Source organism: Crinia signifera, chromosome 1 (assembly GCF_055691185.1).
Source record: "Crinia signifera chromosome 1, ASM5569118v1, whole genome shotgun sequence".
Taxonomy (NCBI): domain Eukaryota; kingdom Metazoa; phylum Chordata; class Amphibia; order Anura; family Myobatrachidae; genus Crinia; species Crinia signifera.
Window position 1 is genome coordinate 294,494,267 of NC_139217.1, and position 25,636 is coordinate 294,519,902.

Genomic DNA, 25,636 nt, shown 5'->3' on the forward strand with positions numbered 1-25,636 from the left:
TCAATTATAAATATCCCCTTCCCTGGTGTACACTGTGTGTGTGAGCGAGCTAGGACTTAGACACCAACTATTAGTGTATACAAATGCTTTGTACAGTGCAGTATGTCTTTTTACACCACCATTGTAACCTACACATGTTTTATGCTAAAAAAGTTAAAAAAAAATTAGCATATCGGGCACAGAGCCCTGCTCGCTGGGCTGTGAGTTTTTGCAGACCAGCATGCAGGTAACCATCGCCCATATTAAGGCATGCCCTCTGTACTTCCCCACCCCTGAGCACTACTGAGAATGCATATGCAGTCATGCACACAGAGGGGAAATCGTTCACCATCGAATGAGCCAGGACTCATTTGGCGCTGCGAAGGCCATGGGGAGAAGGAGCTCGCAGATTACATCAGCAGCCCTTCTTCATGCAAGGAGTGACCAAAGACTAGCCTTCAGGTGGACAGTTCGCGCATGTACACAGCATACCATGCACATGTGCGGACATTCAATTCAGGCTGCAAATTCGGATTAAAAATGAATAAATAAAGTGGAGCAGTGCTGATTTTACAATGTAACAGTATTTAATATACACAATGTTAAAAACAATAATGTAAATGACACATTAAAAAGAACCATATGGTATAAAAGAATGCTTGAATGGACCCAATTGTATAGTCACCAATTTCAAGGGTATTTTGGACCTGCTCTGATCCTGAGAAGAAGGTGTGGGGTTGTCCTTATTGGCCACTTGGTGGTATCCTGAAGTTGTTGTGATGGACTACAACCGATGGCATAGATGGAATTAGCCTAATCGGGAGTCCCACTGCTGCGAGTGGTCAGGTATCCAACGATGTTTTGTGGCATAGGACTTCCAAGATTGTGGGCATCCGATCAGAAGAATTAAGCAGGTGGGGCAGTCCTTTGGTGTAAAAGGAGTGAGTCCTTGAAGCAATGGGGGTCCAGACAAGTAATGCACCAACGCGTTTCGCAGTGCTGCTGACTGCTTTGTCAAGGTGACCTATAGATACAGAGTTCCACCGCACTCGACATTCATACAAATGGGGTGCAAACAGCACTCGCCATTCCCAGGTTGGGGTGCAGTGGCCTGTGACCACGTGCTCTAATAAATACTAGTACAGGGGCTCAATACTCATCATAATAAACTAACTCACCTTAATATACAAATAATCAAATAAATAAATAATGGGATTTTAGTTCATGAATTGATCAATGCATTTAAGCTTGCAGCCCATCGCCAAGGGAAAAAATTTCACTGCAAGTCCTACACTAACAATTGGTCGCTTAAGAGCCAGGCAACTGCTGACACATCATAGCTTAAATGTCTGTTTTACAGCTCACCTGCCAACTACCTTGACGGCTTTTAAAGGTGAGACAATCATATATATATGTATATATATATATATATATATATATATATATATATATATATATATATATATATATATATATATAGGTCAGAGAAGGAGAGAAGGATGGCACTCCAATAAAAAATTAACTGAGCCAGGGTGCTTCACTCAAAGAATAGGTAGAAGTAGTGTGGTCAGCGGCACTCTCGCAAACTTGCACTAAATGGCTTTGGACACACAGGTTGTGTACTAACATTTTGGGGTTTAAACCGTTATCAAGGTTCTTACCTTGATAACGGATTACACCCCGAAACGTTGGTACTGTGAATATCAAAATATTGTTTTTTTTTATGTAAAATTTCTATTTTATTCAGAATTTGTAGCCCTGTTCTAGGAGGGGCCACAATTTTTATTTCACAGTACCATACCACATTGCATTATACTGTACACATGCTCCCCCTCCTAATATTTCCCCACAGTACACACAGCAACATACAGTATCACATAACACTGTGTTACACACAGGAGGTTCCTTGTCCACACAGCACACTGCATTATACACATGCCCCCTCCACATATCACCCTCAGTGTACACAGCACACTATATTACACTGCACACTATATTACACCCCAGTATACAAGCACACTGGATTATACACAGGCATACTCCTCATCTAAACCCCAGTGAGCACACAGCACACTCAATTTTATACAGACTCCCTCCAGAGTCCCCATATCACTCCCAATTTACACACTACCCATAGTACACTATACTATACACAGACCCGCAGTACACAAGCACACTGAATTATACAAAGGCCCCCTACCTATATCACCCTTAGTATACACAGCACATCTATAATACACTGCATTATATACAGGCCCCCATTACACAAGCACATTGGATAACACACAGGCCCCCTTCCCATATCACCCTAAGTACACAAAGCACTAAAAGTACACTGCATTATGTACTATGGGTAGTGTGTGTACAGGCACCCATTATACAAGCACACTGGATTATGCACAAGACTCATCCCCCATATTACCCCCATTCAACACAACCCCCTCCTGTATCTGACTGATACAGTACTTTTAAATCAGAGAAATTTCTAATTTTGATGATTTGCGGCCAAATGCAACAACCTTCGAATTTGGCGACCATTTACAAGGCATGGTTTTGCCTTATAAATGACTGCCCCTTAAAAAAAGCAAAAACCCAGAGTTTGGCTGAAATGCCATACAGCCACAAACTCGAAGGTTAATACCTTTTGGCCATTGATATTTTTGGATATGTTTTTACTTTTGAACTTTAAAATCACCATGAACAAGTTCTGTAGTCAGTAAACTGTTTTTCTGGTTTAGCTTCTTTCAGAACAAAATACAGTAATACAGATTTTATACTTCAAATCCTCATGTCTGAGTCTTTCACATTTTATTTGCCATGCAATTTTGTAATCCTCCCACTTCTCCTGTAGTCATGTAAATTTCATTCATTGTAAAATATTGAGCGAGTAGGTAATTACGGAATAATGTTAAAATATCTCAGGAGGGTTTGTAAATGGTAACTTGTCCAAAGTTGATCAGAAAACATCCATAATTCATGTGAATCATATCACTTAACACAATGTGGTGAACTGAGGCTAATAGCTGAATGCCGGATTGTGATTTCATAAGGATTATTGGACTGATACATATTAATACTATCACACCAAGCACGGAATACAAAGCTACAAAGAGCATAGGGAGAACGGGAAGAGAAGGAAAAGAGAAAGCTAGTAAAATGAATGGTAATAAGGCAATGTTTCTGACAAATATCTGGAGATTAGATAACGATTTGTTTGGGATGTGAGTATATGCCACTCTATGCCATTGTATTAAAGTAAACAACACAAAATACTTTCTAATTAACATTCTTTTTTTTTTTTTTTAAGAAAGATCAGATTAAAAAATATAAAAGCAAATAAAGCCTTATAGACATTTAAGCATTTTCTGCATTGCTACAATCCATAATCTCCTGGAAATGCTGGAAATTTTTAAAGTAAGATTATATGAATTCTATATTTAATGGTTCATTGATGAATTCATATGTAAAAAAAATAACAATCTTCAAATAATAATTCAGCCCTAAAATATTCAAAAGGAAAAAATACTGGTAGTTCATAAACAGTACTTTGTATTTTCTGTTAGTGTGACGCTGTTACCAGAAGGAAAAATACTATTGGTGGGTATTGGAGTGCATTGCACTGGGGCCCATGAGGACAGTTGCCCTGTCACCCACTGGGTGGGTACCAGATTATTATTTTGTACTTGTGAGTGGTTAGCCCAGGTGCAAAAACATAATTTGGGCCTCCACTCCTCCGCTCCAACCCAAGTTCCCAAATGTCTTAAGTGGGTGGCAGCAATGGGCCGCTTAGTCCTCAAGGGCCCTGGTGCAATGCACCTGCTGCACCAATGGTAGTTCCACCTCTTTGCACAAGGATACAAACCACATACATACTATAGATCATCCTGGGCCAAAGATAAACTGTATACCTACAGAGGGAGCCATGGTTATTGGTAGCGCTGACGCATCAAGATGACCCTTCTTGGTGCGGCGATTACCGGTACAGAGTTACATGTCTCACATGCTTGCATGTCCATTGCAGCGAATGAGGTGCACAAGTGTCTCACATGCACGCCAGATGACAGCGGCTCCATCTGTATCTAGGCTTTGTGCCCCATTGTGCTTTTGTCCCTGCTAAGATTTTCAATAGTAGAAGTGATATAAGAAGTTTCAGGGAAGCTGTGCAGAAAATTACAGAATGAATACAGGTTGAGTATCCCTTATCCAAAATGCTCGGGACCAGGAGAATTTTGGATAACGGATTATTACGTATTTCGGAATATTTTAATATTTCAATGATGTATTTTGAAGTATCTTGCATTTATGCTGTATAAACACATAATATACACACAAATATATTTTATTACCACATAAAATACACACAAATATATTTTATTTGTTCAAAAAACAAGGTTTCAAAACGTGAAACAAAATGTGTGTACTATCTCAGCACTGAATTTGAATGCCAAGCAATCATTGTCTTGCACATATATAGTGCCAGTTACATATCATGTCCCCAGTGATGCTGTTACAAATGTCCCCAGTGAGCTTTTAGCAAAAAAAAAAATTTTTTTTCACTTTCTGGAATGTCTGGTTTTCGGAATAATTCGGATAATGGATATTCGGATACGGGATACTCAACCTGTACAATGAAAACAAAGTCTCAGCATCAGTGAATGCCAGTATGCTATTGATGTAGGAAATGGGTACTTGTTTCCTATCTGGGCGCCCAGGTTTTCTACGTACGGCACCGTAATGAAATCGGATCGCATCGCATCGTACACATACACGATATTGAACGATGCGATGCGATGCGATGCGATCCGATTCGATTTCCCATAGGAAACAATGTGAAATGGCTCAATTTAGCCAAATTCTCATAGGAACAATAGTAAATGGGCCAAAAACACCCCTGAACATTGAAATGTCCCCCCAAAAGTAGTTGACGCCACCCCGCCATCAACGTGAACCCGAAGCGTGGCGAGCGCAGCGAGCCCGCGAGGGGTGGCGGTACGCGTCCTCCGACCTTTTCATGCCCTACTATCCACGTCGGCGTGGAGTGAGAATAGAACAGTTATACGCGTCCCCTCGCGGGCTTCCCAGGTGTCCATGGCGACGCAAACACCTGGGAAGCCTGCGAAGGGACGCGTTTACCTGTGAAGGTATCCGCGTCCCCTCGCGGGGCTCGCTGCGCTCGCCACGCTTCGGGCTCGGTGGCTCGCTGCGCTCGCCACACTATTCTATTCTCACTCCACGCCGACGTGGATAGTAGGGCATGAAAAGGTCGGAGGACGCGTACCGCCGCCCCTCGTGGGCTCGCTGCGCTCGCCACGCTTCGGGTTCACGTTGATGGCGGGGTGGCGTCAACTACTTTTGGGGGGACATTTCAATGTTCAGGGGTGTTTTTGGCCCATTTACTATTGTTCCTATGATAATTTGGCTAAATTGAGCCATTTAACATTGTTTCCTATGGGAAATCGAATCGGATCGCATCGCATCGCATCGTTCAATATCGTGTATGTGTACGATGCGATGCGATCCGATTTCTCTACGGAGAATAGCATGGTGCGCAATTAACTTAGTGGGCGCCCAGATAGGAAACAAGTACCAGGAAATGTCTTGTGTATATAGATGCTTCCTACCAGCATCTAAGCTCCGAAAGATCCAAAATGGCAAGGGTGACAGAGTTGGGGCAGAGTCTAAGGTACTAGGTAATATCATAGTCGGACAAACTAGAAATTGCATTCATGATGTGATAAATCCTGCCACTTATCAGGTACATACTGACATTATCAATATAGGTATATAAATATAAATGTGTTTAGTATTGCAAAGAACAGCTATGCTGATATGAGCTGTCCTTTTAGGACCCAGAAGTCCTTCTGTGCATGCACAGTATGTCCCCCACCCACCCCCCATAGAGAGGGGTCCAATTGGATGTAATTCCTTTGGGTAACAACATGGGTTACCCACTGGTATCTTGATATGGGTTCAGTAAGATTTACCTAAATTGACTGCATCCCCTTGGTACATATGGAAATCAGGCCAATACTCCAAATGCAGCAATTTCAGAGTTTCAGCCACGATTGTTTCCTTTGTACATCTCACCCTCTATGACAGAGGATTTGGGAGCAGTAGACGGTAGGGGAATTCATTTATTATGAATAAAACAGATGAGAAAAGACGAGACTGAGGTAGTAACCTTTGTGACAACAAGTATTAGGAACAAGTATGCATACAGTGGCATAACTAAATATTTGTAGGCCCCATAGCAAAAGTTTGGAAGGGTCCCTCTGTGCCACCCAATGTTGCAAAATATATACAGGGCCTAATTCAGATTGGCTCACAAAGCAGCGGTCATTCACTGCACCTTAACGCCATCTCGCCAAATGGCCGCCCCGCCCCCCTTGTGCCTGAATCCCTTCCTTGCCATGCGAAGGGATGTGTTATCTAACACATCCCCTCACATGCGGACGCGTGCAGGAGAAATCATTTGATGGTCGATCATCGAATGATTCCTCCTGCCTTCGGAAATAAAAGTCAGTCTAAACTGACTTTCATTTCCTCTGCAGATCGCCAAAGACTGGGCAGGCGCTGACCTCAGGTGACATCAGCCGCCCACCACGAGCAGGCATCAGCCCGCCTGCGTTCCCAGGGGAATGCCTAGCGTTTTCATGGGGACCCTCATAAAACGCTGGTCGTTCCCCTTTTCCATGACAGTGTCTGCTTCCACCCATCCCCCCTAGCTCCCCTACCTGTGAGTGTGATACAGTACTTTCCAACGGCATTCACAGGGGATCTGCACATGTGCAAACACACGCATGCGCAGATCCACCACCATCAGAATGGGGCTGAACTCGGCCACGTTTGATCACTGTTGAATCCGTCCCATAGTACATGCTACTTTACCAGGGAGGTCGGGACCCTGTCAACTGTGTGCCCATGAACCCTGCACCTGTGGTAGTTGCATAGTATTATAAAAGTATCAATTGTTTATACAGAAGGAGCAAAACAAACTTGATATAGAGTAGGCACATATGATTACAACAAATTGCACAGTATTGTATATAAAAGTGTATATAGGCATGGTGCCATTTAGCAAATGTGCATATACTGTAGATACAATGGGTAACCATGTGCACTGCAGGTGGGGCAGATGTAACATGTGCAGAGAGAGTTAGATTTGTGTGAGTTATTTTGCTTCTGTGCAGGGTAAATATTTGATGCATTATGTTTACACTACAATTTAGACTTTTAGTTTCAACACACCCCACACAACACACAACTCGGTACTTATGTATTATCTGGGCTCCCATGTTAAATGCACCCCATTTTTTCATACCCCTACTATCCAACTACGCATGGAGTTGATTTTATATAGTGTGGCGTGCGCATAAGAAAAACGGGAGCCCAGATATTACATAAGTACCCACAACTCTCTCTGCTCATGTTAAATCTGCCCCACCTGCAGTGCACATGGTTTTGCCCATTTTGAGAACACATTTGTACTGCGATCAGATCTGAATAAGGGCCCATGTGACAACTGCCCAATTGTATTTGATTCAAAACAGCGAAATAATAATTTAAAGGTTGTTAGCTAGAGGAACTTCTGCTTACAATTTCCACTACTTCAAATATTACAGGGTGAACCGCAACAGTTCACCGGTATTTGAGTTACGGCAGAAATTGATTTCTAGTGGCAGAATATGAATAGGTAATCACCAGGGTGTACCTGTCTCTTACTGCAGCTGAATCCAGGCACATAGATTCATAGGCAATGCTGAACAGAACAAAGGTCACTGTGTCTCACAGGACACACCACTCTTGATTGACACACCCGCTAAAGTCTTCTGTACTTAGTAACTTATCCAGATGTCTTTTTCAATGACAGTTTTACATTCAACCATCCTTGGGGTATTAACCTTTTAATATATATTATAAGGGCACGGTAGTGCCCTTATATTAAGGCTGAATCCAACGAACGGATTTTTCCCATAGGGAACTTTTCGGATGGGGGCATGGTGTTTGAGGGACTGCACCTCAAAAGTGACTGGACGTACTGAGCTGAAATTTGGAAAGTACGCGTAGAATCGTCAACCGGTGCTGCGTGCCAAATTTCAGGGCGAAATATTAAAAAATGACCAATTGGGAGCGATCTAAACTTCCAACTGTCAGTTTTTTTCTGACACTCCAGAAATGACAACTTGTCACCCATGTTAGTCTATGAGGTTTTTTTTGGGAAGGCATAACTCAGGGTAGAGGAACAATTGAGACTTGGGGTTTGTTTTATTAGGTAGATATTGTCCCAGAGGAGTGCCTTTTGGGGTTGAGGATTTTTAGATAGGTACAGTTTTTTTATAATTTAGTGAAACGTCCCCCATTATAAAGATAGGAGCTCCAACTTGTTGCGCATGCGCACAATGCCACCAGCAGGGGGAGCAGTACACTGATGAGCTTCACTTGGGTGTACCAAGATGGCCGACTGTGAAGCAATATTCACAGTTTCTTATATATCAATATGAATATATAGTATACTTCATACACATACATGCCCAGCTAATGCAGATGGCTGATGGCATAATGACACGCAAACATGGGGCACAGGAACCGGGCAGACATGTAGTTATTTGCAGGTCTGGGCATAGGAGGACCCAAGAGAGGACTGCAGGTGGTGAGTGCAGTCACACTGTCTCTCTGTCCCAGCTGAGGTCATCAGCCGGCAGATAATTACGTGCAGGAGCAACAGGACTAGTACATGCAGCAAGGTAGCCGTGGGTAGCATCAAATGGGTGCTTACATCAGTGCCCCCTTCCCTCCCCCAGGTGGCTAGCAGTGGCCTGGGCTCGTTTACCGGGATAGTTTTTAAAAGGGGGCGTGGCCTAATCGCGGACCCCCGTGACCACGCCCCCTTTTGAAAACTATTGCGTTACACTTACTTTGCTTGTGCCTGGGGATGGGGTAGCTTTTTTCTGTGAAATAGTGAAGCTGAAGTGCAGCCCTGCCCACTGATCTGTGGCATGCTGCTCCTGGCTGAAGGTAATTTGTGCAGGGACTGAGGAGGCACCAGTGTGTGAGAGCGTACTAGTAATTGAGGGGAACAAGGGGCCTGATTCAGGATCGCTTGCTAAGCAGCGTTCTTTTGCTGCTTAGCGAGCGGAATGCCGCCTTCCGAATGCCCGCCCCCTATGTAATGTTACTATGGGTTTGTATCCGCTGTGTAATTTGGTTGGGTCACTACGCACTATATAATGTGAATATCGGTCACTACATCCTGTGCTATGTGTATATGGGTCACTACAAGCTGTGTAATTAAATGATGGATCACTATGCGCTGTGTAATGGGACTATGGGTCACTATACACTGTGTAATGGGACTATGGGTCACTACGTGCTGTGCAATGTCACTATGGGTCACTACGTGCTGTGCAATGTGACTATGGGTTACTATGTGCTGTGCAATGTGACTATGGGTTACTACGTGCTGTGCAGTGGGACTATGGGTTACTATGTGCTGTACAATATGACTATGGGTCACTACGTGCTGTGCAATGTGACTATGGGTTACTAAGTGCTGTACAATGTGACTATGGGTTACTACGTGCTGTGCAATGTGACTATGGGTCACTACGTGCTGTGCAGTGGGACTATGGGTTACTATGTGCTGTACAATATGACTATGGGTCAGTACTTGCTGTGTAATGTGAATGGGTGTGGTATATTTCCCCGACAGTCGGGATTCCGACAGTCATTACTCAGATGTCGGAATCCTGACTGCACAGCGTGGGGAGCGCAATGAAGCCCCTTGCGGGGCCACGAGGGAGCAGTCGGGATTCCGACATCGGAGGAATTACTGTCAGAATCCCGACTGTCGGGGAGCCGTCCGGCACCCATGTGAATATGGGTCACTTTGTGCTGTGTAATGGGAATATGGTCACTATGTGCTGTGTAATGTGAATATGGGCCACTATGTGCTGTGTAATTGAACTATGGGTCACTACGTGCTGTGTTATGCGAATATGAGTCACTACGTGCTGTGTTATGCGAATGAGTCACTACACGATGTGTAATGTGACTATGGGTCACTACGCGCTGTACAGTATAATGTGAATATGGTCACTATGTGCTGTGTAATGTGAATATGGTCACTATGTGCTGTGTAATGTGAATATGGTCACTATGTGCTGTGTTATGCGAATATGGGTCACTACGCAATGTTTAATGTGACTATGGGTCTCTACGCGCTGTAAAGTATAATGTGACTATGGGTCACTACGCACTGTGTAATGGGACTACGGGTCACTATGTGCTGTGTAATGTGAATATGGTCACTATGTGCTGTGAAATGTGACTATGGGTCACTACGCGCTGTGTAATGTGACTACTGGTATTTATGCTCTGTGTAATGTGAATATGGGTCACTAAGCGCTGTGTAATGTGACTACTGGTCACTATGCTCTGTGTAATGTGACTACTGGTCACTATGCTCTGTGTAATGTGAATATGGGTCACTATGTGCTGTGTAATGTGACTATGGGTCACTATGCTCTGTGTAATGTGAATATGGTTACTATGCGCTGTGTAATGTTAATATGGTTACTATGCGCTGTGTAATGTTAATATGGTCACTACGCGCTGTGTAATGTGACTACATAGTTACATAGTTACATAGTTACATAGTAGGTAAGGCTGAAAAAAGACTTGCGTCCATCTAGTTCAACCTGGTATAGATATCCATTGCTGATTTGGTAGGTTCTGGTATTTTACAGACAAATTATATTTCTTATTTGTACCCATGGATGTTTTTCTCCAGTAAATGTTTGTCCAACTTTGCCTTGAACGCATTTAATGAGCCAGCCGTTACCACCTCTCTGGGAAGAGAGTTCCAGAGTTTGACTGTTCTGACCGTAAAGAAATTCTTTCTACTAGCTGAATGAAATCTTTTTTCTTCTAATCTATACTCATGCCCTCGCGTCCTAGATTCCTTTCTAGTAGAAAATAGGGTGTGTGACAGTTCCTTATATTGGCCCTTGATATACTTGTACATGTTGAGCATGTCCCCCCTTAAACGTCTCTTTTCTAATGTAAATAGTCCCAAATTGCTTAATCTCTCCCCGTAGCTTAAATTCTCCATTCCCCTAATAAGCTTTGTTGCTCGCCTTTGGACTTTTTCTAATTCTATGATGTCCTTTTTATAGTGTGGGGCCCAGAACTGTACTCCGTACTCTAGGTGAGGTCTCACCAATGCTTTATACAGTGGCATAATTACCCTTGAGTCCCTAGTTTCCATTCCCCTCTTAATACATGCCAGAATTTTGTTGGCCTTTTTTGTAGCTACATTACAATGGGCACTACATCCTAGATTGCTGTCTATTTGGACTCCTAGATCCTTTTTAAGTATGGAATTACCCAGTTCCTCTCTGCTAAGGTTGTAACTTGCACACTGGTTGTGTCTCCCAAGGTGCATAACCTTACATTTATCTACGTTGAACCTCATCTTCCATTTTTTTGCCCACTCATCTAGAATTGCGTAATGTGATGTAATGTAATGTGACTATGGGTCACTATGCACTGTGTAATGTGACTACTGGTCACTATGCTCTGTGTAATGTGAATATGGGTCACTACGTGCTGTGTAATGTGACTATGGGTTACTATGTGCTGTGCAATGTGACTATGGGTCACTATGTGCTGTGTAATGTGAATATGGGTCCTTATGCGCTGTGTAATGTGACTATGGGTCACTATGCTCTGTGTAATGTGACTATGGGTCACTACGCGCTGTGTAATGTGACTGTGGGTCACTACGTGCTGTGTAATGTTAATATATTCACAACGCGCTGTGTAATGTGAATATGGGTCACTATGAGCTGTGTAATGTGAATATGGTTACTATGCGCTATGTAATGTTAATATGGTCACTACGCGCTGTGTAATGTGACTATGGGTTACTGTGTGTTGTGTAATGTGACTATGGGTTACTGTGTGTTGTGTAATGTGAATATGGTCACTATGTGCTGTGTAATGTGAATATGGGTCACTACGCGCTGTGTAATGTGACTTTGGGTTACTGTGTGTTGTGTAATGTGAATATGGGCCACTACGTGCTGTCTAATATTTACATGCTGTGTAATGTGAATATGGGTCATTATGCGATGAGTAATGTGACTATGCAGGGCCGAAACTATGTGTTTCGGCGCCCGGGGCGGCAGTCGGGCTGTGCACCCGAGAGGCTCTGGCTTGCAAGAGGATTTGGAGGAAGAGATCTGCAGTTCCTCCACGGCGCTGTTGCAGGGGGAGGGAGATGTAGCTTCCCCCATGGTGCCGCTGAGGAGACAGGCAGGGCAGGTCCCGCTCCAGCGCGTATCGCTGGGTGCGCTGTGTTTATCACAGTCACAGACACTAGAGGTCAAGCCCACCTCTAGTGTCTGTCTTCTTCAAGGCGGCGGCCATCTTTGGAGTGGCCGCCGCAGACATAGATTACAACGCTAGCTCCCCGTTGCTTCCGCTGCTTGTGTAGGCTGCTCACACTAGCGCACCCCCCTACAGCGCCCGGTTCGTGTGACCCCCCAGCCCCCCCCCCCCCCCCCTAGTTACAGCCCTGGACTATGGGTCACTACGCACTGTGTAATGTGAATATGGGTCACTACGTGCTGTGTAATGTGAATTTGGGTCACTAAATGCTGTGTTAAGCGAATATGGGTCTCTATGCTGTGTAATGTGACTATGGGTCGCTACTTGCTGTGCAATGCAAATATGGGTCACTACATGCTGTGTGACGCGAATATGGGTTATTACGCGCTGTGTAATATGAATATGGGTCACTGCGTGCTATGTAATGTGAATTTGGGTCACTACGCAGTCATTTTCCCAGTGATTTTTACCGCTGCTCTAATGAACCAACGATGAGTAGAATGAAATGGGTGCAGGGTGTACAGCGTGTGGGGCCCCCAGGGCCCAGAGGACCATGTGTGCTGCACACCTTGCACCCATTATGGATATGCCAGTGGATGGTGGGTGTTGCTGGCTGCTGCGGTGATCAGTGCTGCTGAGTTACAGATGCTTTGCTGTATCAGGGGTTCTGTATCAGAGATAGAACTAGCAGCAGGCAAAATTTTGACTAGGGCATCAAAATGGCTAAGGCCGGCTCTTCTCAGACAGTCACTGTAGGGGTTATTCTGGTTGAGTCGGATGGCTCCGAATGCGGACGGACGGCCGATGGTTGGTGTTTGCGCATGTGCAGAGGCGTATCTGCGCATGTGCGAACGCCGCGCACGTCCGAATACGGCGTGAATTCTGTACAGAAAACGATCAGTCGGAGCAATCCGAACAGGGGGTGGAGAGGGGCGTGAAGGGCTGTTTGGCCTCATTACCATATGTGTATGCCCCGCGTTTCATGGGCGTTCCCATGAAAACGCTGGCCGTACATATGGTAATCCGGCCGTGACGAACGTGTGGGGGGCGGACATATGACATAGCCGGAAGCCAGCTGCCCGCCCATATCCCTGCTTTTGCATGGAGAAATGCCCCAGTGGTCTGGAGCACTCGGTGCTGCCTGACCATTCGGTCCAGCATTCGATGGTCGGTGACCATCGAATGATGGGGGAGGTTCCCAAAGATGGAGGAGGTGTGCATAGGAAAAATCCACTCGCGTCCCGTTCGGTCGGCGTCTTACCGCATTCGGACAGTGTGAGCGATCCATACGGAAGGCGGGGCTAAGAACACTCGGTTCCTTTCCAAAAATATGCATCTGACCGAATCAACCAGAATAAGGCCCTGGACGTGCAGTGATCTGTGTGTCCAGTGCATGTGCAGAAGTACTGAAAGACACTAGGGCTGTACCCAGCACCATTTAAATTTACAAGGCTAGCCGACATGTGGAATGGAAAACAGGAAGAGGTTTAATAAGTAACAAGTGGTCAGGTGTATAATAAATAAAATAAATTTAATAACTCTAGAGCATTAAAAACAATGAATATTGAGTAACCAGAAGTGCAATATGGTTGGAATTAATAATAACTCTTATTTCTGATTGCCAGTCCATGCATCAGCCTTATTGGAGTTCACCCATTGGAGGGATAATGATTGAATCAATTATATACAAAAAGTCCTCACCGACTGATGATATCCAAGTCTTTAAGGAATACTGTAAATTGCAGCTGTCTGGTTCACTGCAGAGCAGCTAAAGCATTTTGCTGCTATCTGCAGCTTTCGCAAAGGTGACCCGTTGTGACTTCCCTACATCCAGGACCCTCTCAAACCACCACTTGGGAGATAATCCCAATCAGAAATAAATGTGGTTTGAGAGGGTCCTGGTTGTAGAGAAGCCCCCTTCCACTCGAGGCGGAAGCTGCCTCTCCTCCCCATCCCACCGGAGCTGGCCTGCCAGCAGCTCTGGCACACATGGACCCCCCCTCAGCTGAGAGCAGAAGGTGCCTCTTACCTCCTCTGCTCCAACCCCGTCCCTCTGGCGTCGGTTGCCTCACCACTGGCAGCAGTGCAGAGTGGGGAAGCTGCAAGGCTGTCTCTTTTCTCCCCCTTCCCATCCACATAACAGCAGCAGTGAAGCAGCAAAAATGTAAGTAGCACTTTTGTAGGCATTGTGTAAGGTCAGGTGCACTACTGGTGGCATTAAGTTTATAGGCAGGAGTACTGGGGGCATTACACGCAACAATGGGCCTTATTCTGATCGGATCGGTGAAACGTGCATACGGTCCGTCACACCGTACATTTCCCGTACGCTCACGGTGAGCGTAAGTCTGCCCACAGAACAGTCACACACGGACGGTCACAAACACCGACAATGGGGAGTGGCGTACACTTGAGCGTACGCCACCGTATATGGACGGGTCTGGTCCGTTTTCACACCGGCACCTTCCGTATATCTGAGCGTACGCCACAGTGCAAGTAGAAATTGAGTCCAAAAAACATCATTGTTGCTCTTAGATGTGGTTTATGTGTCTTTTTCCTAATAAAAAACTGGTATGTTTGTGTTACAGTGAAAAAGTTGACACATGTCGACTTCTGTGAATTGAGTGTCCTGCTTTTTAAAGTATACAAAAATACTTTCTGAATGGGTGAGATGGTTATAGCCAGGGCTATTTTTCAGCAGGCTCCAGCAGGAACTGAGGCCCTTATTCTAGTTCACTCTTTCTGACCAAATATTTCTTAGATGGACAAAACCATGTGCACTGCAGGAGAGGCAGGTGTTACTTGTGCAGAGATAATTAGATTTGGGTGGGTTTTACACCTGCCTCACCTGCAGTGCACATGGTTTTGTCCATCTAAGAAATATTTTGTCAGAAAGAGTGAACTAGAATAAGGGCCTCAGTTCCTGCTGGAGCCTGCTGAAAAATAGCCCTGGTTATAGCAGCATTGCTTATTGCATTCAGGTGTATGTAATTTACTTGTATTCGGCGTTAATTAGCAGACCCAGGCGTCCGCTCTCATGCGGTAGCTCTAAGAGTGGTCAGGAGCACTCTTTGGCGTTCGCCTGTTTTTGGCCCAAAATGCACGGTGCGTTCGCCGATCGAGGCGGTTGTGGCACCGTGCATTTTGTGTGCACACCCCCGTGTACGCCCATGTTTACGCCCAGTTTTCCTCATTATTCCGGCCGCTCCCATAAAAATGCCCACATGCCGCCCACAATGACGTACTCTTGCGGACAGTTTTTTTCGCACGGAGAGACCCGTCCCTGAGCGGTGTGAGGTCGCCGCACATGCGCATAGCGAAAGCTACGCATGCGCAGATGCAAAAAAAACCCGAACCGACCACGTACAGTCCCATCGCACCAAGCAGAATAACCCCCAATGTGTGGCATAATATGTAATGGGCATAACAGTGTGCAGCATATTGTGTAATGGGCATAACAGTGTGCAACATATTGTGTAATGTGCATAACTGTGAAGCATATTGTGTAATAGTCATCACGGTGTGCAGCATATTGTGTAATGGGAATCACAATGTGCAGCATTTTGTGTAATGTGAAGTACGGTGTGTGGCTTAATGTGTAATGGGCATGTACATTTTTGCAGCGCACTGTCCTTGTTTCTAGTATGTGTGGGGGAATAATTAATTCTGAAGCGCATATACATAAATAAGTCACCTTCTATTTAGTGTAGTTTGCATTGATGCCTAGTAGGCGGTGATGGACACGCCCAGTAGGCGGTGATGGACACGCCCAGTAGGCAGTGATGGACATGCCCCTCCAAGGGTGCACCTCCTAAGAATATGCCTATGCTGCCCGCACAGGTGGCACTGCCACACAGAGGGTTAAATAATGGTACTGCCCTGGCATGTAGTAGTATTGGGTTACAGAGTCACACGCAGGGATCGTGCACCCTGTATGTCCACTCCTCTGCATAATTAATGAGTTTTCCACTCCGCTCCTGTTCCCAGGGCTGCTCCGGCACTCACCATCGGTCTGTTCTCTGCTCCCACCCGCTCCTGACACCCTGCTGCTAATCCTCCCAGCAAGTGTACTTTTGTGACTGCCATCTACTCTGGCCATCCAAAATCAATGCCCTGGAATGGTGCTGTGGGGTCAGTGCATAGTGCACTAGATCACACAGATTTGGGAAGGGTACGTGAGATAACTATGTTACTAGATTCCCAGCATCAATGAGCGCAATTTCACACACACCATCTTACTGTATATGTACACATTATAGGTTCTGTTCCAACTGCAGATACCTGTTGACTGTATTTTGAAAATGGGGTAATGGCTGTGCTAGGATGTAGCTGAGCAGCTCCCATAGCCGGTACCAGTCCCAGTGCTGATATGATCTAAGACCTAGCAGGGGGTAACTCAATGGCAGCCTCCCCCTGTCAGCAGCACTCATCATGAGTCGCAGTGATTGGGAGCTTCAAGTAGCAGCAGCCAGAGCTGAGGTCCTACAATATGCATGGGCAGACAAGCAAAGCCAAGGTCAGTGCTGCCAACCCCTTGTGCCCAGCCCAGTGCCCCTCCATCTACTCAACCATCCTCCTTCCCCAGCCCAGTACACCCCAATCTACCCAACCATCCTCAGCCCAGTGCCCCACATCTAGCCAATCTCATCCGATAATGTTGCACTTCTCAGCATAATGGTGTGTGGCACATGTATAATGGGAATTGCGGTGTGTGACATATGTGTAATGGGCATCACGGTGTGTGAAATATGTATAATAGGCATCAAGATGTGTGGAATATGTGTAATGGGCATCACAGTGTGTGACATATGTGTAATGGGCATCACGGTGTGTGATATATGTATAATGGGCATCACGGTGTGTGGCATTATGTGTAATTGGCATCACGATGCGTGGCATATGTATAATGGGCATCATGGGGGGTAGCATATGAATAATGGGCATCAAGATGTGGTGCATATGTATAATGGGAATCACGGTGTGGGGCATATGTATAATGGAGCACAGTCGCCACATTTGTGGACGGAGGTGTTTAAAAAAATCTTGCTCAAAGTACTGGTAGGCCTCACACTGTTTGAAGCCCCACCCCTGCAAAAGCTCTGCCCACTCTGCTCCTTCCCAGAGAGTTCCTGATACTATTTTTGTACAAAGCACTGGCTGCAAGTATACACAAGTAAGATGTCACTGCAGCTACGCGCATGCGCACCCTACTGATGTGAGCAGGGGATGGGGGTAGGAGTGATGGGATGTGTAGTATGTTGGGGACAGTGGAAGTGGTGTGGTATTGGAGTAGAGGATTATAGGGTGCCTTCGGCTCACACTGTTCCTATTTTGAGTATGGGGAGGAGCATATTTTTGCACTTGGGCCCACATTTCGCTAGTTCTGCCTCTTGTTACACACTTACTTGTTTATTATTATTTTATTCATGGGCTGGATGTCTTGCCTGTTGACAGGGGTTTCATGCACTGGGACGGGTGTCATACTCATTGCCAGGGGATTGTAATGCTCATTGCCAGGGGTTTGAAATTCTTGTGGCGAGGGGTAATGCTCGTTGCCAGGGGTGTGTTATCGTTAAACATTTAAAAATTCAAATGTTTATTCTTACAGTGAAATTTTAGATTTCTGAATTAAAAAAATAAATTGAAAAAAAACTATGAAATTCCATTGACAAAAAACCATACGGTTTCACATGTCCCATTAAGGCTTCTTACACATGATCTGGAATTTCTGAAACCTGTTGTAACTCTTCCACTCAAACGCCAAAAAGCAATGAAATTCCGATCATTAAGGCTGACGCCTTAATGGACGTGTTACTTGCGCAATATAGATATGGTACGCCATCACAGCCTGTGGGTAAGTGCAGATTCAGCACTCTCACAGAGTGAGATTGCTGTCACTCACACAATGGTGGAGCTGCTAATTCACAGATTTGTGTGCTCATTGGAATACACACATGCAGTCTATGCAACTGAAGGTCTGAGCAGTAAACAGAGCCGAGAGGATGGGGTAAAAGTGGTGTTGATTGGGGTAGGAGACAGTGTGGTGCGGGTGGTGAGCAATAGAAATGCGTAGATGGTAGGAAGGCTAAGCAGCACTGATGGGGGACTAACAAAGCAGATGGGTGGAAAAGAGTGGCACAGATTGGGGAAGGAAAGACAGAGTGATGCGATTGGGTGGGAAACAGAGGAGCAGTTGGAGGAAAGACAGCACTGATGGGGGAGGGGGTTCAGAGCAAAGGGGATAAAGAGAAAACAGAGCAGCACAGATGGAGGGAAACTGTGTCATGGATGAGGCGGGCAGAGCAGCATGGATGGAGGGGGAGACAGAGAATCACTAATAGAGGGGAAGCCAGTGGCATCTGTGTGGAAAGACAGGGCAGCGCAGATGGGGAAAGACACATTGGTGCAGAAGAGGCAATACACACAGCAGTAGGCATCGGGGAAGACAGAACAGCATGAGAAGAAAGTGTAGATGCATAGTAGTTGGGAGCATTATAGTTTTTGCAATTATGAAAGATGTTTTTGGTAACTGCATGTGAATACTAAATTAAATGGATATATGTAGTGGGTGTAAAAGATGTTGGACCCTCAGTGGGATAGTTCTAGTAATAGTGTTTATTCTAGCACTCGCTATCTTTTAAAACCTATGCAGTTTCTCTAACCTGTCTGGGGTGTTGCTGTCTGCTGTAGTGTTTCTAGCAAAGGTCTGGTTTGCAGTGCTGATATACAGACCACACTGTGCTAGAAGCACTACAGCAGACAGCTACACCCCAGGCAGGGAAGAGGAACTGCATGGATTTTCAAAGATGGCAGGTGCTAGAATGAACACTATAGTAACTCGGAGGTACAGTATAGACAGTTTTAGATGATTGCGGGTAATTACAGTATTAGGATGAGTGCGCCACATAACTGATCAGACCTTCAGTTGCATAGACTGCATGTGTGTATTCCAATGAGCACACAAATCTGTGAATTAGCAGCTCCACCATTGTGTGAGTGACAGCAATCTCACTCTGTGAGAGTGCTGAATCTGCACTTACCCACAGGCTGTGATGGCGTACCATATCTATATTGCGCAAGTAACACGTCCATTAAGGCGTCAGCCTTAATGATCGGAATTTCATTGCTTTTTGGCGTTTGAGTGGAAGAGTTACAACAGGTTTCAGAAATTCCAGATCATGTGTAAGAAGCCTTAATGGGACATGTGAAACCGTATGGTTTTTTGTCAATGGAATATATATATATATATATATATATATATATATATATATATATATATATACACACATATATGCACAGTATATTATGTCTGATAATAGTTAAGATATCTCAGCTCAGCTAGGGTATTTAGGATTGCATTTTTGTGCTTTGAATTAAGGACACAAGTTTTAAAAAAATCTTAAAACACATTAAACACTAATTAATTCCTTGTTTTTCTTAAGCTAAATGAAATGCAATATATATTCCGATAATCACACATCTGTCATGTAAACTGAAGCAAAGAAATTAGACTCATAATAATAGCACCGTATGTCTTTTGTGCACATACTCTACTAACCATGTGTGAGTAGGAGAACATTCATAGAACATGTCATTTGGTAATTACTCACCAATTTAGATTGTAGTACATAAAAATACTGCATCGTTTGTACAAGCAATAACATGTACCGTGTTTGTCATGCCTTACAGATATCATTTTTTAACACCAGTAAAAATGTATCTAGAAAAACACGTGTAATGTATATCAGCAATATAGGAGACAAAAGATATCCAGTCTTCAATGCAAGTAGCAAACTGATTTAAAACGTTAGGCAACAGCACAGACTAGTGGACTCAGAGCATGCATCAGTTATGTGAATCTCCAAATAATGTCTTTTTAGAGATATTTATATTTTTATTTCAAATTATATGAGATTCTGACATTGTTGCACACTGATCTTAATCTTAAGTAATTCTCAGCAATATTGTAAAATGTTCTGATCAATTATTTATTGCAGATAATGTGTACAGTATGTAAACATTTTGCACATTGTAACTGAAATTTTCATACTTATGCATAATGATACATACATATACATATTTATTAACAGTTACTTATGTACAGTAGTGCATATTTGAAAAAAATAATGTTTAGTCATTCACATCACTTTTATAAAGGATCATGGACCAGATGCACTAAGCTTAAAAAGTGATAAAATTGAGCGTTATAAATAACCAACCAATCAGCGATTTTAGTATCGCGTAAATGTTGGAATTTTGGAGCAGTTTTCAGGAAAAATTCACATTTTCCATTCTTATCATGGGAAATGCAATTGTAAATACGTTTTATTTATATAGCCACTTTCTCCAGCATGACTCAAGGCGCAGACATCAAAACAATGCACATAATACATAGGATTTGGGTAGTTCAGCAATAGATGTCACACAGGCACAAAAGAAAGCCTTGAGAGCACAGTTGGCACAATGTAGTGTGGGTGCAGACATTTTAGATAATACAGATGGAGCCGGACTGGTCTTTGCAGGGGATGGCGGCAGAATCACCAGCCGCCATCCTCCGCCAGCCGCCATCTAATCTGCCTTGTGACGGCGCTTCCCCCGGGTCCCCACCGCCTCCCCGCTCCCCCCCCCCCCCGCCGCCTCCCCTTTGTACAATTAAAAATCGCATTATAATGGCATGCGATATTACATTTGTACAGTGCGGCTCTTAGGACCCGAATATTGGGTCCCATCGCATACCATCGCATACCACTAATTAAGGTATGCGTTGGTATGCGATGGGCGCCGTGCTAGGAAACAAGTACCCACATCTGCATCTTCAGCTGCAGATGATGAAAAATCAGCCCCTAAGATTTGTAGGTAGACATAAAGCTGCACATTGCATTCTAAGGCCAGTATTCAATGCTCCAAATCCTCGAATTGGGCTGTTTTCACTCCTTGCGGTGAATCTGTTTCACTGAAAATGTGATTCACCCTCTTCAATGTTCACTGTTCGCCGAAAGCAAAAAGTGAATGCCGGCCAGTTCTCCGTTTCATGTTCGCTGCAAATCGCTGGAGTATTTCAATGGGGTTTTCACTGGGATTTGCCGAGAGTGTATTCAATGCTAGGATGGAGAACTGCTTTCTTCATGATTTTTGCCATGATTCGCCGTTTTGCAGTCGACATCTTTTTTAGGTGACCATGAAAGTGATCTTTTGAAGAAAAAAAAGGGGTTTTGGGCGGGAATTTTGTGTCAAAAAATCTGATTTTTTTTTCTAAGAAGGGGCATGCTATTTTTAATCATGTGCTTAAAGCAATTGCAACAAGGTGATGCTGTGTGCTGCTGGTTGGATAGAATGTATCTGCTGAGTGAATAAGGCTGGACACACTGCTTAAATTGTATACATTTTTATATTAATAAAAAGGATCAGTTATACAGTCTCATACATAATAATAAGCAATACAATACAGTAATATGAAAAGTAAAAAATGAAAAATAATAAAAAAATATATAATAAATAAAAATAAATAAATAAATGAAAAATAAAAATACACAATGGTAAAAATGCGTGAAGATATTTCGTAATTATTTGAAATAATCAATTGGAATCGTGTGATATTCTGGGTATGAGGTCTCCAGTAAATAAAGTGGGGAAGTGGTGCTGATAGTACTGACAGTTCAATGCCTATTTGTAAGGTTTGTACTTTGCACAATTTGTGGATAGAAATAGTGGACCACTTATAATGGAAGGAACCAGTCCTTTTAGCATGTAAATGTAACACGCAAATCAAATTCAGAGGCAGTCTGTTGGTGTTAGATGCACTGTTTGTACATATATATTCCTTATAAAGTGAAGTTAGGGAGCATTAGAAGTGGTAGTTGGCTCACGTAGTAGATGTAATATCCAGTTCAGAAGGTGCACCGGAAATTGAGCAGCTGGACGGCTGTGGTGGGAGAAAGCCGATAGTTGTTTAAGCTGCACCGGTTCTGGAATAACCCAGGATGTTTGAGCGGGCAAGGCACAGTGTCTGTGCTGGAGGGCTTGGTGAGCCGGCAGCACTTCCAATACAGGCAGCGGTGTTGGGCGGGCAATGCATGGTGTCTGTGCTGGAGGGCTTGGTGAGGCCCCAGCACTTCCGATGCAAGCCGCGACAGATAGCGTGTAGCGTGGTCCGGCTAAGTCGGGCAGTCAGGAGACCTCACACTGTGTTTGCTGACGTCAACGCGTTTCGTAACCACTTGTATGCTGGAAACTTTTTCAAGACGAATTTTAAAGCACATTAATATATATTTAATTTTATTTTAATTATTTTTTTACAATTTTTTTATACACTTTGGCCAGCAGGGGTCCGGGAGCCGAGAGCAGCTCGTTCATATTAATTTATTCACTGCACTCTGGTCCCGATCATTACATATGCATGATCGGGACCAGGAAGTGCAGCGGCTGAGGATCCCCGCCCCCTGCCAGCTCTGGGGGGGGGGGGCTCTGCCAGTGTCCTGGCAGCCCTCCTCAGTGTCAGACGCAGGCAGGGAGACTTCCATCTTCCTGCCTGCCGCCTTCCTACAGCTCCCTGTGGTATTCGCTGCAGGGGTTAAAATTCATCGCCAGGGGCTCGCTGCCCCTGACGAGTTGAATAGGGTGACACAGAGGGCTGGCAGCGAATGCTCCAGCCCTCAGGAACCCTGCGAATGTGCAGCGAATCCTAAACAGGATTCCCTGCACATTTTGTAAATGTGCATTGAATACTGCACAAAAAGTGATTTGGTAGTCTTTGAAAAAGTGACATGGTTGGATTGCATTCTTTATTAGATAATATAATCTTTTGGTTATTGGCTGAATGCTGATGAAGTTCCCTGTGCCTTACATGGAAGATCAGATGTTTTTTTTTTTTTTTTCATCTGACATTATCACTAAGGATTATCACTTGATTAAGTCAGGCAGCCAGCACTCAATCTATGCTTTGTCTGTCACGGACTACCATTAGGGTATCTCAAATGTCAGAAGGAAGGATGAAAGTGGGCTTTAAATTACCCATGTGTCATTAATGTATACATGTTGTCTACTTTAACAAGTATTATCACTTTGTACGTTAAAAAAAATAACAATCGATAAGGTAATAGATACTTTTGGTGCAGTATTTCTCTGTGCTATTCACTTTAAGTTTGTACTCTATGATGGTTCACTTTTAAAACCTCAATTTACCTTAAAAAAACATACATTTATCCAGACAGGCGTTACAATATTAGGATTCAGTATTAAATCCCGGCAGTCGGGATCCTGGTGTTCATAATCCCGACGCTGGAATCCCGACTGCCGAAATCCTGACAAGGGGGGGACGTGGATCGCCACCCCCCTTGCGGGCTCGCTGCGCTCGGCACACTAATTTATTCTCCCTCCGGGGGTGTCGTGGACACCCCCGGAGGGAGAAAGTGTCAGGATTTCGGCGGTCGGGATTCCGGCGTCGGGATTTTGAACGCCGGGATCCTGACCGCCGGGATTTACACTGCATCCCCAATATTATACTGTATTAAAAAAACAGGTTTGACCTTAGCTATGAAAGGTGCAGGAAGTGCAGTTGCTATTGGGCCCAGAGCTGAGAGGACCCATCTTGTCTGTAAAAGTAACATGTGCTCTATATATTTCTCACCATTGTGTTGTACATATGGGTCCTTCCAAACTTTTGTTATAGGGCCTACAAATATCTAGTTACGCCTCAGGGTATGACATAAATGCCAAATGCAACTGCTTGTGTGCTTAGCTCTCACATCTGTACAGTAAGCCTACACTTGCCTGTGGTTGGTGCCCATGTGAAATGTTATTGTAGTAACATTTGCAGGCCTTGACCTGGGAAAAAAAGCATGCTAAGGACAGCAGCCCTTGACACCCTTTGCCATTTCACTCAAAATGTGATTCCTTCTTGTTCGTCCAATAGTTTACTATTAAGCAGCTCTTCTAAATATTACTTTCCAAGGTTCAAATAAACATTAGGATAGCTCAATTTCTCTCACTTTTAGACTTCCGTCTGACATTTGAGATACCCTTATTTTATTTCAACCTGATTTTCTTTTGCTATTCAAAGCTGACCTTGAGTTTTCTTCCTGGAACAATGACATCATTAAAAATAGGTCACATACATTATTACCTGGCATTAACAGTGCCTTAGAGAGATTGGACAGGCCCCAGTAAAGTCAAATTTGCAGCCTACACATGGAGATGTGGGCACATGGAGTGGTGCTAACCTAAAAGTGAGGAACTAAGAGCCCCTCAGGCTGGGGTAGGTTTGGGGAGGGTGATTAGTGCACTCATCAATTTCTGCTACGGGCAGGGAAAGCTGCTGGCAGCAGCCTACCTGGACTTGGGAGAGAATATGTGATTTGGCTGGCAGGTAAGAAGGGCAGTGCAAACCCAGGCTCCCACTGAGCCCTGCCAGCAAATTGTGCCTGGATAATTAGTACCCCCGACAGTATCTCTGGGCTTTTAAACCAGGTAATTGAGGAATCAGTGAATTAGTTGACAGATTTGCATCCTAACTGTCTGCTTAGTAGTAGAAAAAGAGAATGAGAACTTGGTATAGCGCAGAGAACTTTAATATGCTGTACCCAGATTTTGTGGAACTATTCTCTAATAGCAAAATTATGGCATGTCAAGCTGGGATATACAATTACAAATTGGCTGGAGAGCCACATGTTTAATACCTTTGGTATAAAGATTACTGAAAGTTATTAAACAGGTTGCATGCGGGGTAGAATGCTGCATCACGAGAACCTAATATCAAAATTTCAGAGAGTTTGGTGATACTGCTCATGCCTTCTGATGCACCACAAGAAAAGAGGAGTTTATGGGCCACACAAAAAAATCTTAATGGGCCACACACAATCACACACACACGCACGCAGATTTGGGCCTGATTCACAGTCATATGCAAGTTGGCTGCAGGTCTCTCTCTCTTTCTCTAGTCTCTAATGCAGGGCTGGGCAGTAAGCGGCCCTCCAGCTGTTGATGAACTACATCAACAATGCTTCGGGCATGGTGCCTCGCTACGCTCGGCACACTATTTTATTCTCCCACCACGCCCTAATGTATGGTAGGGCATGAAATACCGCCTGTCGGCACATGTCAGCTCAAAAAAACAGTGAAAAACTCATGTCGACCTAATGACTGTCGACCTAAACCCATGTTGGCCTTGGCCCATGTCGACCTTAAGGCATGTCGACCTTGACCCATGTCGACCTATAACCCTGTTGACCTTGGGGCCAGTTGACCTTCCAGGGTCGACCTAATGACTGTAGAC

General features: G+C 44.3%; 1 protein-coding gene across 33 annotated transcripts in view; it reads left to right on the top strand.

The window, feature by feature from the left end:
• The window catches only part of PTPRD (protein tyrosine phosphatase receptor type D), a 1,589,668-nt gene that overhangs the window by 480,197 nt on the left and 1,083,835 nt on the right, over positions 1 to 25,636 (top strand). The gene's annotated exons all lie outside the window — the stretch shown is intronic.